Genomic DNA, 19,954 nt, shown 5'->3' on the forward strand with positions numbered 1-19,954 from the left:
TACATGCACGATCCCACAGACAGGATGGCATATACCACGGTCTTTGATATGCCAGTCGTCGTGCACTGGCGCGAACGAGAAATGGGCAAATGAGCCCACCGACGGGGATCGATCCCAGGTGATAATACTACTGTCTCACTACACAGTTCACTTCCGGGTGAGAGTCCATTCATCACCATAGTTCTTAATTGTGACATATGTTGTGGTTCAAATATTCATTTCTAGGAATTGCGGAAGAATTAAAACAATTTGTATGTTTAATGGTAAGCCTTCTGGCTGTATTTTGCCCATAATATTTTGTAATATTGTGCATTGATTTTTTGGGACATGGGTGTATAGCGGAAGAAACAGCTGGAGTGAATCGGTTAATGAACCACCTGTCAGGACCGGTATTACAGCCAGATGCGGTCATATAGCAAAAAACCGAGACGGAAATGTTCTCAATTTTAGGTGAAAATAAATGCTTATAATTATATAATGCATGTTCGCAATCGTGTATGTTGTTAGTGCCATCTGTGTAGTGAGACCCGTTCTATTGGCAGTCTTCATTTGAAGTTGGGCAATTTAACATGTATTTCAATGGCAGATGACATCTGTGTAGTGAGACCCGTTCTATTGGCAGTCTTCATTTGAAGTTGGGCAATTTAACATGGGTTTCAATGGCAGATGACATCTTTGTAGTGAGAGCCGTTCTATTGGCAGTCTTCATTTGAAGTTGGGCAATTTAACATGGGTTTCAATGGCATATAACATCTGTGTAGTGAGACCCGTTCTATTGGCAATCTTCATTTGAAGTTGGGCAATTTAACATGGATTTCAATGGCAGATGACATCTTTGTAGTGAGACCCGTTCTATTGGCAGTCTTCATTTGAAATTGGGCAGTTTAACATGGGTTTCAATGGCAGATGACATCTGTATAGTGAGACCGTTCTATTGGCAATCTTCATTTGAAGTTGGGCAATTTAACATGGGTTTCAATGGCATATAACATCTGTGTAGTGAGACCCATTCTATTGGCAGTCTTCATTTGAAGTTGGGCAATTTAACATGGATTTCAATGGCAGATGACATCTGTGTAGTGAGACCCGTTCTTTTGGCAGTCTTCATTTGAAGTTGTAACGACAATGCACAGTTGTTGGGCCATGAACACGCCTACAAAACAAACCAAAGAGGATTTTCGATACCCAGGTGTGCAGAGGTGTGTGTGTGTTGGGTGGTTGAAGGGTCGACCCCCCCCCCCCCTGTTCCAAATAGATACGTTTAATGTATGGGATTTTTTTTTGGCGGGAGGGGGGTGACCTAATTTCCCCCTAAAAATCTTGCTCGCCAGTGTCGCCCCCTTCCTGCATAATTACCTGCACACGCGCCTGTTTATACAACGTGTTTATACTTTCTACAATAAAGTGCCCCCTTTTAAAACAATTTGTTTATACTTTCTACAATAAAGTGCCCCCTTTTAAAACAATTTGTTTATACTTTCTACAATAAAGTGCCCCTTTTTAAATCAATTTGTTTATACTTTCTACAATAAAGTGCCCCTTTTCAAAACAATTTGTTTATACTTTCTACAATAAAGTGTCCCTGTTATAAACAATTTGTTGACAAGTTCCACGACATTTGGAAAATGTATCTTCTAACTCATGATATTTGGTCAATCCCTCTATCATTTTGTCAATTTGTATTTATCAGATGATCAACATGGTGTATTTTTAACTATATTCACGGGCGTAGGAAAGTGCCAAAAAGTGTGGGGAGAGGGGCACGCGCAAACACACACACACACACACACACACACACACACACATATATATGTATATATACATATATATATGTGTGTGTGTGTACGTATGTATGTGTATGTGTGTGTGTTTGTATGTGTGTGTGTGTGTGTTTGTGTGTATGTGTCTGTGTGTGTGTATGTGTGTGTCTGTGTGTCTATGTGTGTGTCTGTGTGTGTGTCTTGTGTGTTTATCTGTGTATGTGTGTGTGTATATATGTGTGTGTGTGTGTGTGTGTGTGTGTGTGTTAATATATATTATTGTATTGTTTAGAACGTTTTTGTTTTGATTTTTTAAAACAAGATGGTATGTTTTGTTCTATATTATTGTACAGTAACTGTTTAGAATTTGTTTGTTTTTATCAGTGAAACACGATTATGTAGGTTTCTCTATATATTACCGTACTGTTTACAACGTTTTTGTTATATCAGGTAAACACGATTATGTAGGTTTCTCTATATATTACCGTACTGTTTACAACGTTTTTGTTATATCAGGTAAACACGATTATGTAGGTTTCTCTATATATTACCGTACTGTTTACAACGTGTTTGTTATATCAGGTAAACACGATTATGTAGGTTTCTCTATATATTACCGTACTGTTTACAACGTGTTTGTTATATCAGGTAAACACGATTATGTAGGTTTCTCTATATATTACCGTACTGTTTACAACGTGTTTGTTATATCAGGTAAACACGATTATGTAGGTTTCTCTATATTATTGTTTACCGTACTGTTTACAACGTGTTTGTTATATCAGGTAAACACGATTATGTAGGTTTCTCTATATATTACCGTACTGTTTACAACGTGTTTGTTATATCAGGTAAACACGATTATGTAGGTTTCTCTATATATTACCGTACTGTTTACAACGTGTTTGTTATATCAGGTAAACACGATTATGTAGGTTTCTCTATCTATTACCGTACTGTTTACAACGTGTTTGTTATATCAGGTAAACACGATTATGTAGGTTTCTCTATATATTACCGTACTGTTTACAACGTGTTTGTTATATCAGGTAAACACGATTATGTAGGTTTCTCTATATATTACCGTACTGTTTACAACGTGTTTGTTATATCAGGTAAACACGATTATGTAGGTTTCTCTATATATTACCGTACTGTTTACAACGTGTTTGTTATATCAGGTAAACACGATTATGTAGGTTTCTCTATATATTACCGTACTGTTTACAACGTGTTTGTTATATCAGGTAAACACGATTATGTAGGTTTCTCTATATATTACCGTACTGTTTACAACGTGTTTGTTATATCAGGTAAACACGATTATGTAGGTTTCTCTATATATTACCGTACTGTTTACAACGTGTTTGTTATATCAGGTAAACACGATTATGTAGGTTTCTCTATATATTACCGTACTGTTTAGAACGTGTTTGTTATATCAGGTAAACACGATTATGTAGGTTTCTCTATATATTACCGTACTGTTTAGAACGTGTTTGTTATATCAGTTAAACACGATTATGTAGGTTTCTCTATATATTACCGTACTGTTTAGAACGTGTTTGTTATATCAGGTAAACACGATTATGTAGGTTTCTCTATATATTACCGTACTGTTTACAACGTGTTTGTTATATCAGGTAAACACGATTATGTAGGTTTCTCTATATATTACCGTACTGTTTACAACGTGTTTGTTATATCAGGTAAACACGATTATGTAGGTTTCTCTATATATTACCGTACTGTTTACAACGTGTTTGTTATATCAGGTAAACACGATTATGTAGGTTTCTCTATATATTACCGTACTGTTTAGAACGTGTTTGTTATATCAGGTAAACACGATTATGTAGGTTTCTCTATATATTACCGTACTGTTTACAACGTGTTTGTTATATCAGGTAAACACGATTATGTAGGTTTCTCTATATATTACCGTACTGTTTACAACGTGTTTGTTATATCAGGTAAACACGATTATGTAGGTTTCTCTATATATTACCGTACTGTTTACAACGTGTTTGTTATATCAGGTAAACACGATTATGTAGGTTTCTCTATATATTACCGTACTGTTTACAACGTTTTTGTTATATCAGTTAAACACGATTATGTAGGTTTCTCTATATATTACCGTACTGTTTACAACGTTTTTGTTATATCAGTAAACACGATTATATTTCTCTATATATTACCGTACTGTTTAATATCACACGATTATGTAGGTTTCTCTATATATTACCGTACTGTTTACAACGTTTTTGTTATATCAGGTAAACACGATTATGTAGGTTTCTCTATATATTACCGTACTGTTTACAACGTTTTTGTTATATCAGGTAAACACGGTAATGTATTTTTATATTTCTATACTGTATAGAATTAGAATTACCAAATGGCTGACTTCCAAACAGATTTGTTTTGTTTAGCGACACCACTAGAGCAGATTGATTTTTTTTTAGTAATCATCGGCTATTGGATGTCAAACATATGGTCATTTTGACAGTCATAGAGAGGAAACCCGCTACAGTTTTCAACTAGTAGCAAGGGATCTTTTATATGCACCATGCCACACACATGATAACACATACCACGGCCTTTGATATACCAGCCGTGGTGCAATGGCTTGAACGAGAAATAGCCTAATGGGCCCACCGACTGGGATCGATCCTAGACCGACCGCGCATCAGGCAGACGCTTTACCACTGGACTACGTCTCGTCCCTGGTTGACCTGCAATAGCCGATGATTAATTAATCAATGTGCTGTAGTGGCGTCGTGAAACAAGACAAATGTATTCCGCTGCGTACCACCTTTGGGTTTTTTTTATCAGATGACCAAGACGTTGCTACTTCTGTTGGTGATGCTGACGACGCTCACGTTGGGTGTTGCTGGAATGGATGCAATAATTCGTCGCGAGATGATGATGCTACTACATCAGTGGCGTGAAAACTTCACCCCCGCCGGCCATTTCTTGACCGCACGTGGTAGGCATACGTTGTTCTATACCCTTTCTTGACCGTACGTGGTAGGCATACGTTGTTCTATACCCTTTCTTGACCGTACGTGGTAGGCATACGTTGTTCTATACCCTTTCTTGACCGTACGTGGTAGGCATACGTTGTTCTATACCCTTTCTTGACCGTACGTGGTAGGCATACGTTGTTCTATACCCTTTTGTTATTTGTTTAACGACACCATTAGAACACGTTGATTTAATATTTATTAATCATTGGCTATTAGATGTCAAACACTTTTGGCCCCCTCCTAAATCGTAATACAACACTTTTCCTTGAATCAAATAGTCTCATATTTTCCTGTTAACACTAATACATTAAAAGAAACGAACATATATTTAAGAATACGGTACTTACAAATTTTAATGCTTAATTTATTTTTAAATTTAATTGTTTATTTTTTTATAACATGCATTTAGATAAATATCTACCAGCGATACCGAATAGGTTTATTTATTTATTTACTTACTTACTTACTTACTTACTTATGTATTTATTTATTTATTTTAATTTCTATAGATATCCCCGATGTATTTTGGAGTTGTTGAACCTAAATGGCGAGTCTTAACATATTCCTACATGTTCTTGGAGGGGGGGGGGGGGGGGGGCACACCAGCCTCATTAGTGTAATGGTTAAGCCATCGGACTTAAGGCGTGTAGGTACTGGGTTCGTATTCTGTTACCGGCTCCCACACAGATCGAGTTTAATGACTTAGTGTAAGGTGTAAGGTGACTACACCAACGTCTTTCTCACTAACCAACCAGTGCCCTACGACTGGTATTTTAAAGTCCGCGGTAAGTACTATCCTGTCTGTAGGATGGTGTATATAAAAGTACCTGTATATTATTAGCCTATTATGCAGCTTTGAGTTACTCCTCCCTCTGTCTGTCTTTCTCTCTCTCTCTCTCTCTCTGTCTCTCTCCGTCCATCTGTGTGTGTGTGTGTCTGTCTGTCTCTCTCTCTCTCTCTCTCTCTCTCTCTCTCTCTCTCTCTCTCTCTCTCTCTCTCTCTCTCTGTCTAGCTATATGTCAGTCAGTCTGTCTGTCTGTCTCTCCCTCCCTCTCACCATGTCTCTGTCTGTCTCTCCCTCCCTCTCACCATGTCTCTCCCTCCCTCTCACCATGTCTCTGTCTGTCTTTGTCACACTTTGTCTCTATCCATCACCCTCTCTGTCTCTATCTCCCTCTTTCCATGTCTCTGTGTGGCTGTTTGTCTCTGTACCTCTCCCTTTGTGTGTGTGTGTGTGTGTGTGTGTGTGTGTGTCTCTCTCTCTCTCTCTCTCTCTCTCTCTCTCTCTCTCTCTCTCTCTCTCTCTCTCTCTCTCTCTCTCTCTCTCTTTTCCTCTTCACCTGTGATAATTACGGACTACCTGTATTTGTGTTTACAGGTGACACTGACATGATGGTGGAGACGTCAACAGAGCTTTGGACGACTTTTAGATGTGAACTCTGTGAGTGTCATCTGTATTCTATTCAAACAACATTCTGATAAAAGTCTCTGACAATTAAACGATTTTGCACCAAGCCACGTTGTTAGTTTTAGTTTTTATTTTAATACTGAATTCGTGTACCGATGTGTATTTTACTTTTATATTAATAACAAAGCTAAAACTCCCACCACACACATAAAAGACCAAACACCCCAAGAATACAAAGTAAGATAAAAAAAAAAAAAAACCCCAGTAGACGGGGAGGAGTAGGGGAAGGGGAGTGGGGTGGGACGATAACCTGCAAGTGAGAAAACAAACAGACCAGTAGACGGGGAGGAGTAGGGGGAGGGGGTGGGGTGGGACGATAACCTGCAAGTGAGAAAACAAACAGACCAGTAGACGGGGAGGAGTAGGAGGAGGGGGTGGGGTGGGACGATAACCTGCAAGTGAGAAAACAAACAGACCAGTAGACAAGGATGAGTAGGGGGAGGGGGTGGGGTGGAACGATAACCTGCAAGTGAGAAAACAAACAGACCAGTAGACGGGGAGGAGTAGGGGGAGGGGGTGGGGTGGAACGATAACCTGCAAGTGAGAAAACAAACAGACCAGTAGACGGGGAGGAGTAGGGGGAGGGGGTGGGGTGGAACGATAACCTGCAAGTGAGAAAACAAACAGACCAGTAGACGGGGAGGAGTAGGGGGAGGGGGTGGGGTGGAACGATAACCTGCAAGTGAAAAAACAAACAGACCAGTAGACAGGGAGGAGTAGGGGGAGGGGGTGGGGGGGGGGACGATAACCTGCAAATGAGAAAACAAACATACCAGTAGACGGGGAGGAGTAGGGGGAGGGGGTGGGGTGGGACGATAACCTTGAAGTGACAGGCAACAAGGGATCTTTTATTTGCGCTTCCCACAGGCAGGATAGCACAAACCATGGCCTTTGTTGAACCAGTTATGGATCACTGGTCGGTGCACGTGGTTTACACCTACCCATTGAGCCTTGCGGAGCACTCACTCAGGGTTTGGAGTCGGTATCTGGATTAAAAATCCCATGCCTCGGCTGGGATCCGAACCCAGTACCTACCAGCCTGTAGACCGATGGCCTAACCACGACGCCACCGAGGCCGGTAGTCCCATAAGGAATGGCTTATGTACTTTTATGTTTGTTTTATTTAGTAAATGTGTAATGTACGTAAGGTGAATTAGAGAATAACTAACGAGCTACGAGGAATTACGAATTATCTGTCCCGAGTGAATGAATGTTGTAAACCCGAGCCTTTGGCGAGGGTTTTACAACATTCATTTACGAGGGACAGATAATTCGTAACTCCTCGTAGCGAGTTGGTTATTCTCTTTATTACCCATTGTCAATTTTAACTGATTTTTAATGTAAAAATTCCTCTGCAGTCTACAACAAAGCCATCAGCCATTACGTCATATAATCTTACGCGCATTACATGACGTAATGTAAGTGACGTCATAGCATTAACGACGTTCTTTTTACAGCCAAATGTTTACAGTACAAAATAATACAACTGTATTTGCATTTGAAAATAATTATTTTTATATATTACTAAAGCCGCTGCTTATGAAAATATACCATTTCATGTTTACGAAACAAATGAGCCCATTTTTTTGTTGTAAATCTGTATAGATCGTATAACGTATGTGTAATCTGACTCATGAATGGAAACATTATATGAATGAAAGTGAAGTTCCGGCCATAGCAAGCAACCAACCAAACGTCGTGATTTTTAAGCCAGCCAATCAGTGGCTGTAGAAGCAATCTGCACACTGTGCAGAGATCGAAAAAATATTACCCCGTATATTTTAGCCCATATGGGTAATAAACGTTAATAAACTACCTGTTAATAAATTATCTGTCTGTCTATATTGTGACAACACACTGCACCTGTATGGCTGGTTTAAGTTAATACAACGACTTTAAGTAAAACCTAAATAAATCTATCACGACGCCAGTTATATATTTACTATAATAAATTATTACATTAAGCATGAAATTTAAGAACCATATTTTAACCGATTCTTTATTAATATGCTGAGAATTATAGACCTATTGCTTTTATATTGTTCTGAATATTATCAATCTTTTGCTTAGGTTGACTAAACTATTGGGAGACTTTATTTATCAATAAACTGATTTTTATTCTACACAATCACCTAAACTCCTTAAAAGAAGAAAGAAAGAAAGAAAACGCGCTAATTCAATACCACATTTTATTTACAAAAATGTACAAAATATACAATCACTTTTTATTTACAAAAATTTACAAAATATATAAGTAAAAAGTGTGACAATTTTTGTTTTGTTTTTAGGCCTAGTACTATGAAATTTACTACAAATTATTTATTTCACAGAATTGCACACAAAAATAAGTTTGGTTTTTTTGGTTTGTTATTAAACCAAACCAAACCGAATTTATTTACAAAATGGGAGGATGTGACGACGGCCTATTGTCCGAACCAAATTGTTAACAACTACAAAAAATGACTCTCCTACCTTTAATTGCCGTTAGATTTCCTCTAAAAAAATTCCAGACACAAATCGCAAAAAACACTAGAAATATACAGATTCCACACACGAGACTGCAACAATGTCGCCGATATCGTCTTTGCTGAGATTACATAGGAAAAAATACATGCAGTTTTCTGCCGTCTGCCATGTTGCTTGTTTATGGAATACTCTTCAAGAGGGGTGAAAGTCTCCAAAGTATGTGACACAATTAATATGATCTCTAGTAGTATCATTAATAATAATAATAATAATAATAATAATAATACTAAAAAATAATAATAAATAATATGACGTCATCACGTTTGCTTTTATATCATGACATGTTATGACGTTGTTAGATTAAGTCCTATCCTTTCACCCCTCTTGAAAAATATTCCCAAAAAAGTCAAAATGGCAGCTGGCACAAAATTACATGCTTTTTGCCCTATGCGCTCTCAGCGAAGTCGATATAGGTGACATAATTATCATCTGGTATGTGGAATCTGTGTCATTGTAATGGTTTTTTCAAGATTTCTGTGTATACAAACTTTGGAGGAAATCTAACGGCAATTAAAGGTAGGAGAGTAATTTTTCGTAGTTGTTAACAGTTTGGTTCGGACAATATGTTAAGTATGTGACACAAATAAGTAGGCTAATCACTGATTCCTTACAAATCCATTTCCATTTATAGTTTTATTTGTCACTGTTATATATCGACAAATTCGCAAAAAATTACCAACAATTCTTATAACGATAAACAGCACAACTTATTCAGTTAAAACAACACATAATTCATAAATCAGTTTGTAACGTACTTCCCCTAATCTGCTTTTCGTAATGACGTCCCATTTGACGTCATGACGTCATTTTCTGAAGTGTTTAGTTTAAAATCCTTCACTACGCTACACAATTTTATGCTTTGTGACAGTTGTACATCGATAAATTCATTAAAAAAAACAACAAAACAAACAGCTCAGAGAGATTTTATTCTCTGATTCGGGTATATATATCTAAAGATAACATTTAGTTTTTTTCGACGTCGCTACACTACGCGAAGACCTTCTCACACAAGTTTGCGGATGATTTTTTTGTTCATACCCAGATGAACGTAAATGGAATAACAGACAATACTTGTACTGAAATTTGAAACATACTTACTAATAATATTAAATGACATTAAAAGTTCATATTTTATTTTGAAAGAAAGAAAGAAATGTTTTATTTAACGACGCACTCAACACATTTTATTTACGGTTATATGACGTCAGACATATGGTTAAGGACCACACAGGTATATATAGAGAGGAAACCCGCTGTCGCCACTTCATGGGCTACTCTTTTTCGATTAGCAGTAAGGGATCTTTTATATGCACAATCCCATAGAAAAGATAGTACATACCACGGCCTTTGTTACACACCGGTCGTGGTGCACTGGCTGGAACGAGAAATAACCCAATGGGACCACCGACGGGGATCGATCCTAAACTGACCGCGCATCAAGCGAGCGCTTTACCACTGGCTACGTCCCGCCTTGGTGCAGATGTGTGACATACTTCTGTCCTGGTTGACCTTGGTGTTGGGAGGCAATGACCTTGGTATCCTTGGTGTGCAGGTGTGTGACATACTTCTGTCCTGGTTGACCTTGGTGTTGGGAGGCAGTGACCTTGGTATCCTTGGTGTGCAGGTGTGTGACATACTTCTGTCCTGGTTGACCTTGGTGTTGGGAGGCAGTGACCTTGGTATCCTTGGTGTGAAGGTGTGTGACAGACTTCTGTCCTGGTTGACCTTGGTGTTGGGAGGCAGTGACCTTGGTATCCTTGGTGTGCAGGTGCGTGACATACTTCTGTCCTGGTTGACCTTGGTGTTGGGAGGCAGTGACCTTGGTATCCTTGGTGTGCAGGTGTGTGACATACTTCTGTCCTGGTTGACCTTGGTGTTGGGAGGCAGTGACCTTGGTATCCTTGGTGTGCAGGTGCGTGACAGACTTCTGTCCTGGTTGACCTTGGTGTTGGGAGGCAGTGACCTTGGTATCCTTGGTGTGCTGGTGCGTGACCAACTTCCACCTTGAGCAAGGGCACGTCTGTATTTCATCCAACAACATGTGCAGGCAACTGGCGTTTTATTTTTGTCTTTCTTGTATAATGTCTTTTGTGTTGTTTTGTATGGTCACAGTGGACACACACGCGGTTTTTTTTACACAGTGCCTTTTGTTTTTTTTATTCTAGTTTATTCTAGCCATAAAAACTATTTCTCGTGCAGAAAACGCTACAGATGTTTGTCTGTGTGTGTGTGTGTGTGTGTGTGTGTGTGTGGTTTGTGTGTGTGCATGTGTATGTGTGTGTGTTATATTTGTTGTATCTGTGAAAATGTCCTTCACTGGCGAATTTGAAAGAATAGTCTGGCAACCTCGAGCCGTAACATCATTGTTTTAAACTGTGCAATGCCTGGTGATCATATTATGCAAATTATGAAAAGAACATATCCTGGTATGGTTTGGTTTAAAGTGAGACTTTAATGACGACAGACAAACTGCGTGTGTCAATTTTCATTCATTTGTATTTCTTTGACACATAGTCGACTTTTTCTTTGTGCTGTTAAGCGCCGTTGAGCCATACATTCAATCGTTTAATAATAGAGAAGTACATAGGATGGACGATGGATAGCTTTCTATTGAAACTGCAAAACATTATGACCTTTATTGATAACTGTCGGACCACATTCAAAAGCATCTTATCAAGACCACACAGTGTTTATAAAAACACTTCGCCACCAAGTTAACAGACGTAATTGAGTGTTAACTAAAACTGAAAAAGAAATACTGACGCGTGCCAGTCTTGAGCAGCAGAAGAATGAATGAATGAATGAATGAATGTTTAACGACACCCCAGCACGAAAAATACATCGGCTATTGGGTGTCAAACTATGGTAAATCCTAAACGTGAATGAGCAGCAGAAGAAATCTTATCACATATTTGCTTTTATGGTCTAACAACCGTCAAAGTTTGTTTTTGTTTAGCAACATCACTAGAGCACATTGATTTATTAATCATCGGCTATTGGATGTCAAACATAATTTTGAGAGTTTTAGAGAGGAATCCCGCTAAATTTTTCCATGAGTAGCAAGGGATCTTTTATATACACCATCTCATAGACAGGATAACACATACCACGTCCTTTGAAATACCAGTCCTGGCGCACTGGCTGGAACAAGAAATAGCCCAACAGGCCCAACGACCTGGATCGATCCCAAACCGACGGCGCATCAAGCGGGCGGTTTATCACGAGGATACGTCCCGTCCCTAATAACCATCAAAATCTGCGACTGTAGAAATAACAAAACAAAACCGAAACCCCCTGAAATCGCTTTTTTTTATAATTTAATATATCTGACATTGATATCTGACATTATTATATTTACTCAACATAGAAATATATGCCCAATATCTCTGCAATCTATTTTGGAACCCCCCTTTTCAAAATCCTATGTATTGGAACCCCCCTTTTCAAAATCCTATGTACGCCCATGTGTCTAGAACTCTATGATCCCAAGTAGAAAAAAGAAAAAGAGAAACAGAACAAATCTTCGACACCCAGTATCATCATGGTCTCTCCGGCGCACGAATTAACGGATCTGAAACGGAAACAAAAGTAACAACAAAAACATCAGCAAAATGGTACGGGTTGGAAAGCCCCGAAACGGCAGAAACATTTCTAAACAGGCTATAAAAGGAATCACAGGGAGCCACACAACATCATTTCACGTTAATTATATGAACAGACAAGGTCATGAATCAGTGTCACATTTGCGAGAAAAAAAAATGTTTGGACCCACGACCTAACTCGGCACGTACAAAATTAAACGTGGACTCTTGGAATCTGAAGATAAACCTTCGCAGCAGCAGCAGCAGCAGCAGCAGCAGCAGCATCCCCTAAGATTGTTACATCCTTTCACCAATGATCGTGGGATCAGAATATTTACAAAATATACTTAACTGCAACATTTGACAATTTTTTTCACTAGCTTTCGAGCATGGCAAAACTAGTTATTTACTAGCCCAACATTGAATATCACTAGCCATGGGAGTAATCTGGAAGCCCCCTCTGTTGACAACTACTGGATCCGCGCCTGTCCACACACAAAAAAGTGTGCGAGTGCGAATAATTTTTACATGCTCATATACCACTAGGGTTTCGAGCATGTCCGTCCCGGGGCCTGTCTCTGGATAGCCAGGGGCTTGTCCCGGGACAGAAAACAATTAAGCGGACAATTTTGAAATTTACATCCAAAAATTAAATAGTGGGCCTTTAAAATTTTGATGCGCATCTCTAATTAATATAATTAATAAAGAAAATTCTACTCATTAAATCTGGTCGCTAGATTAGATCGGGTGGTCAAAAAGAAATTAGATAAGATCGGTGGCCGACTCGGGGGGTGGGGAGTGGGGGTAGCGGGGGGGGGGGGGGGGGGGGGGAGTAGAGTTGAAAATAGGCAGAATTTTGAAAATAGGATTTAGTAAAAAAGTTAATAGAATTTAAAAAAGAAAAGAAAAAAAGTTCCAAGCCAAAATTAAAAAGAATTGACTGCTCGGTCGAATATTTATATAATTTGGAGCATTTTAGAAGGACAGTCCAAAAATAAATAAGAGAAAGAAGAGAGGATCGGACTATTTAATAATATTAAGAAAAGAAAGTAATTTCGACAAACTTTTGAACGAAGGTCTAAAAGTTTACCACTGATGACGTGGAGGCGAGGAATCTCGCTAAAAAAGAATCCAAAAGAATCCAAAAGAAAGTAATTTCGACATAAACTTTTGAACGAAGGTCTAAACGTTTAAAGTCCGATCTATATGTCCACGTGAGTGGCCTCGTTAAGACTGTTATGGTGCACAGCTTGTAGGGACGAGATGGGTTGCATCCAGTCAAGAAAACCCCTAGATTGACAGTCAATTGACGTTGAAGGTGTAGTGCTGTGCTGAAATACAGATCTTGAGAAGCCGGATCCGTCTGAACGAGAGAGAGAATCAGACTAGGGTATAGTCCAGTCGTCATGGGTTGGTATAGTGGTGCGGACGGGCCCGACTCCGGAGGATACGAGATGGTATCACAATAAAACAAAGTAAAGTCTAGAAAAAGAGTAGTAGGGGCCGACCCCGCTTCCTATTTCTTGCCCACAAACAAAACAGAAAGTACTTGGGAACAAACCTTTGTGCTTTACAGGCTCCACGTTTTTAGTTTCGGTCATTATCGGCACACATCGTGGATCTCCGCGGCGATTCCGGAGAAAGACGAAGTCAGTCGGACATGCCACTTCCGGTTTGGTATTCTGAAAGAAATAATGAATGAATGAATGAATGTTTAACGACACCCCAGCACGAAAAAATACATCGGCCACTGGGTTCTGAAAGAAGGCATCTTTGAATGTGGTAGACTACTAGCAAATAAAACACTTCGATTTTTGAATAGATAAGCAAAGGTGTACGACAAGGAATTTTTCGAAGGGTTTTATTGTAGACATTTTGAGCCTGTTTTCTGATATAATGCATTTACTGAACAAGTTGACGATATTCTGTTCGTTATTTTCATCTTTTAGCGTTTTAGTAAAACTATTTTATATATGACAAAATCTACCTATAACTGTGCTCCTGACAAGTGCATCGGTGAAGAAGGTGGGGGGGGGGGGGGGGGGGGGGTAGCCCAGTGGTAAAATTTGTTTTGTTTAACGGCACCACTAGAGTACATTGATTTATTAATCATCGGCTATTGGATGTCCCGACCCCCAATGGTAAAGCGTTCACCTGATGCGCGGTCCATATAGGATCAGTGGGCCCTTTCGGCTATTTCTTGTTCTAGCCAGTGCACCACAGATGGTGTATCAGAAGCTGTGGTATGTGCTATCCTGTCTGTAGGATGGTCCATATAAAAAATCCCTTGCTACTAATAGAAAATTGTAGAGGGTTTCCTCTCTAAGACTTAAAATTACCAAATATTTGACATCCAATAGCCGATGATTAGTAAATCAATGTGCTCAAGTGGTGTCGTTAAACAAAACAAACTTTCTTTCGGTGAGGCAAGATATGCTTATGAGAGCTGTCTGTGATATTTATTTCTTACACACCCGTTGGTGAGAACAAACTTTCTTATCACACATATGTGTGATATTTATTTCTTACGCACCCGTTGGTGAGAACATACTTTCTTAACACACATAACATTTCTGTGATATTTATTTCTTACACACCCGTTGGTGAGAACATACTTTCTTAACACACATATGTGTGATATTTATCTCTTACACACCCGTTGGTGAGAACATACTTTCTTAACACACATATCTGTGATATTTATCTCTTACACACCCGTTGGTGAGAACATACTTTCTTAACACACATATCTGTGATATTTATCTCTTACACACCCGTTGGTGAGAACATACTTTCTTAACACACATATGTGTGATATTTATTTCTTACACACCCGTTGGTGAGAACATACTTTCTTAATACTTTAAGTGTATACGGTAGTTATACGCTTCATGGAACTAAGGTAACAGTTTGGTATACTTAGTCATTTTTTAATTGCATCGGGGATAATAACGATCTCAGGGACTAACATATATATATCTCTTGGTGATAACATCATTCGTTATTTTTGATAACACATACTTGTTATCACATAATCGTGCGATAGCATTTTAAAGACATATGACTGGCTGCTCCTAGGTGATGACCAGGTCACGAATGCCATACCTTCCAATGAAAAAAGAACGATGGAATCGATCACTCCGTGACGTACAAGTTAACCTGAAATTAACTTGTCTGTGACGCACAAATTAAATAAAAGCGAAAGGGCCGTATACTAGTATAGTCGATTTAATGTTATGTACCAAAGTACAGTTTTGTACGTGTTACTAATTTAAAAAACAAACAAACAAAAAACAAAAAACAAAAACCATGACACCGCGAAAATAAAAAACCGTGAACTGCCTGCATTTTGTATTTCGCGAAAATTTACTGCCGCGAATAATACCCGTTTTACAGTATACACACACACACACACACACACACACACACAGATAGATATTGAGAGATAGAGATGTAGACAGATGAATGGATGGACGGACTGACGGACCGCAGGGTTGAAAATTAACATGAAAACCATGGTCGCCAGCAGGGCCAGTGAACGAAAAATCTTACTGGCCCTTCTCAAATTCAACTAGCCCTGCAATTTAACTGCACAGCGAAAATCAAAATTAGAATTTTCTTTGTTGAATAATAACCATGTATAGTCCATTTGCGTCGAAAGGAAAAAGATGAATTGACAGGTAACTTCATAATGAATGAAGTTAAAATTCATATTAAAAACATATTAAGTTTTAAACCCATACCAACCCAAATAACGTTTTTTGAAAAAGAAATTCATTATAAATAAAAATGTTTCTTTACAAATTACAATTAAATGATACAGATTAAATATAATTTTTAATACGGATAAAGAAAAATGCTAGAACAGCCAATTTATGCAGCTTGACCTGCATTGTCTCTGAAGTAATCGATAATGCAGTATGAAGAGACTAAAACCTTAAAAGGTAGTACTGCCATGTGTTTTAGTAAATTAGTCTGGGAGTGGCAGTCTTCTTTATGGCGATGCAAGAGGGATGAACTCTCTAGTAAAGGATTTCCTTGGGAGTGGCTGTCCTCCTACAGACAAGGCACCAGATAAAGATTGATGGAATCATCCAATTTTCCATATATTTTGTCGTTCAGATTTACCTTGGATGTTCCATCAAGATTTAACCCATGCAGTTTTATAAATATATATTTTTTTTATTTACAATGAACTTCCACAAAAAAGTTATTTCATATGGTATGGGTTTACAATTTAACAAATTACTACGTTTTTATATGAATTTTATATTTGTATGCCAATTACTAGTAATTGACTTTTGGAATAATCCTGTAGTAATGAGAAAATGTCATTGTTAGTGTGAGTTAAAACTACAAGACAGATTTTGATTTTGTCCCAGAATAAAATAGTAGTAAGGTAATTAAATAGGATTAATTTGTACCATAACATTTAATAATGTCAAAACGTAGATCTACTAGATAATTATGACGTATCGAGTCCCTTCCAATAAGCCGAAGATTTAAAAAAAAAAAAAAATTCAAGTGTCTATAATATGTAGAGCTATATTTGTTTACAGTCCCAGATCAAAATCGTAGAAGCTGAGACTGAGTGTGGTCAGTCTGGCGCTGTCAAAATATAGAACATGTTCAATAATATCGTCTCCTGCCAGAATTGTAGTTCGCGCCACATTGATCATTCGATTCAGTTTTAGTGCGTTTGTTTTTTTAACTGGTACCATACTCGCCACTCTAAAATCGATGGTCGCCCAACGGACTACCTTTGTAAAATTCTTAATCGCCCTTCGCCAATAAAGGTCGCCACGGGCGACTGGCGACTGCTAATTTTCAATCCTGGGACCGACGGACCTACAGACAGAGACATACATTCAACATACAGTATTTATAAGGTAAAATATAAAGTACTCACACAAGAATCTTGAACGTCAATTCCCCTTGAACACGAATTCTCACTGGACGCAAAATAAAAACAAATTGCCAAGACAAAGAGTCGACCTTTTGGAAGAAACCCCATTTCCATTTACTGCAGATGGTTCTTCTTAGATCTACTCCAGAAGTGTGTAATGTTCCACTCAAAAGTTGAACATCGATATCTGTCTGTTAAATAAAGGTTATGATTTGCTCCATATTTAAATGACGATTACTTCAGTAATCATATTTTACAACGGAATATTTAATGTTGTAAAACAGAAATGTTATATAGCTATCACTCCAGAAGTGTGTAATGTTCCACTCAAAACTTGAACATCGATATTTGTCTCCTGTTAAATAAAGGTAATAATGTATGTTACATAGCTATCATTATGCCATAGTTTAAAGATAATTCAAAACATTGTTTTTGTTTACGTAGGTTCCCTTTGATTAGTATATCAATTTATTAATGAAGTATAAGATGAAGCCAGACATATGAGTGTTCTTAAAAGCTATGATGCATTATTTAAATAGTTTATTCATTGTTCGTATTTAAACAGCAGCTTCTTTTGCTTTATATTTTATTAATGATTATTAATGGATTCTTATATACTATGCTATCCTGTCTGTGGGATGGTGCAAATAAAATATACCTTGCTAGTTATGAAAGAATGTAGCGGGTTTCCGCCGATCAATAATAAACCAATGTGCACGAGTGGAGTCGTTAAACAAAACAAACTTTTAACTTTTGTTTCTAAAATTGTATTTACTGTTTTGTCGCCCAGATTCTTTATCTACTGGACATAGGTAGTATTTTGCGGCCTAAAATAATGACACCTGTCACGGGGATTCTATAATACCCGTAACTGGATGAAACACGATTATCCAAATATCTCTCCTAACTGTATATCTATTAGATCTCTCTGTATCGAGCAGTTATACCCGCTGTGGCTCGTCTAGGTACGATCAGAGATAAGATCTTATATAAGGTATATATTATTATAGCACGTTTAGTTCACTAGAAAACACAACAAAACACAATACACTTTGGAATCTGTATTAACCTACGCTGACAAATGTACTGCCGCAGTAGTTAATTAATAACAACAATAATAACAACCCAGAACTGATCACTTAATTAGTTAATCTCTAGGTGTCTAGTTTACACAATATGCTAATCACCTCACCGTGACACAACACCCACACGTGATAATTGAGAAACGCTAACACACACACGTGCAATAATGGAGAAACGCTTCCAGGGGAACTTAATTAATAAAGGAATTACAACACTATTCCTAACTGGTTAATTTTTAATTTTTAATTAACCCTAACTACTCATTCAATAACCTTGTAATACAGAATTAACACTGGTACCTATCACAATAAAGACAATAACCTACAGTTTACCTAGGTCCTCTAGGATGACTGGTTAAGCTTTTTATAATTATTTAGGACAGTGAGCCTACAGATTACTGCGTCAGATGACCGGCAGCACCGTCTAAATAATATTGGTATAATACAGTATTAAAATTTTTAAAGTCACATCAATCACATCAAGGTTATACACAGAGCAGAAAATATATATTTACCAAAAGTCCCGTCTGAACTAATATAGATCGTTCAGTGGACGGACAGCGATCCCCTGGAGCCTTCCTATCGTTTCTCCTCGATATCTCTAAAACCCTAGCTATTTATTCAAAACTCTCAGAGACAGCGAATATTGCCTGGGGGCACAAGGCGGTACCTCACGTATCATCTGAATTCCACAGCGACCAAGACGGCATATCTTTCTCTTAGATCGCCAGACTCAATGACGCCAACCGCGAGCAATCCCCTGGCCATAAACAGCACTACCAGAGAATTTACGTAACTACTAGCCACATGGCCTCCACACCTGCGCTGGGTGTGTATTAGAAAAGCTCGATGACCGTCGCGCAAAGGTATCACGAAACAAATGCCCATCTGGGCTTAAGTGCAATTTGGAACTGCACACGGCCCTCTAAAACAATTAATATCGCCACAGGCGAAAAGAAATTAAGAGCATGTACCGTCACAACACCTTTGAAACATTCGCACGCACACGTATTAACACACGCACACGCATTAACACACGCACACAAACATATTACTTAGGAGATATCCATATGGAGTTTTTAGATTTGCGGGTGTTAAATGAGGAAGTCGGTTTAATCTAATAGCACATGTAGCTCGTTCTACGGTCCCCGCGCTTCAGGTGGCAGAGAAGTAAATTGACCAATCAGCGTCGTGTTGCCCACGAAGATAGTGCTTTTAAAATACACCCCCTATTTGAATAAAATAATTTATGAGTTTGAAAATAGGTAAGAAAGTGGATCTTTGACAGGAATTGCACCTACATTTATGGTGCACAGTTGTGTTGAATGATATCTCACTTTCCATGAGTGATTTGTACATACCGAGTATGAATACATGGTCGGGGTGGAGAGACTTCCTAGCAGCTGTGAAATGGCAAAATGGGGGGTGCCTCCAAAAATAAGAGATTATTTCCAGATTTAGGTTGACATCACCCAGTTCAGACATACTTCCTGCACAAAACAAGGACTGGCCATCATCACTACATGTGTGATTCACCTGGGAAAATTCTCTTTTTCTATTTTTTAAAATTTATGTTAATATAGTGGACAGTATGTTATG

General features: G+C 38.3%; 1 long non-coding RNA gene across 1 annotated transcript; it reads left to right on the forward strand.

The window, feature by feature from the left end:
- The first annotated feature begins 1,120 nt into the window (after positions 1-1,120).
- LOC121389618 lies at positions 1,121-6,307 on the forward strand. Its single transcript, XR_005960094.1, has 3 exons — positions 1,121-1,189; positions 4,599-4,752; positions 6,171-6,307. It is a non-coding gene; the product is annotated as an uncharacterized LOC121389618 (long non-coding RNA).
- Positions 6,308-19,954: the final 13,647 nt, after the last annotated feature.

This window comes from Gigantopelta aegis, chromosome 15 (assembly GCF_016097555.1).
Source record: "Gigantopelta aegis isolate Gae_Host chromosome 15, Gae_host_genome, whole genome shotgun sequence".
NCBI lineage: Eukaryota > Metazoa > Mollusca > Gastropoda > Neomphalida > Peltospiridae > Gigantopelta > Gigantopelta aegis.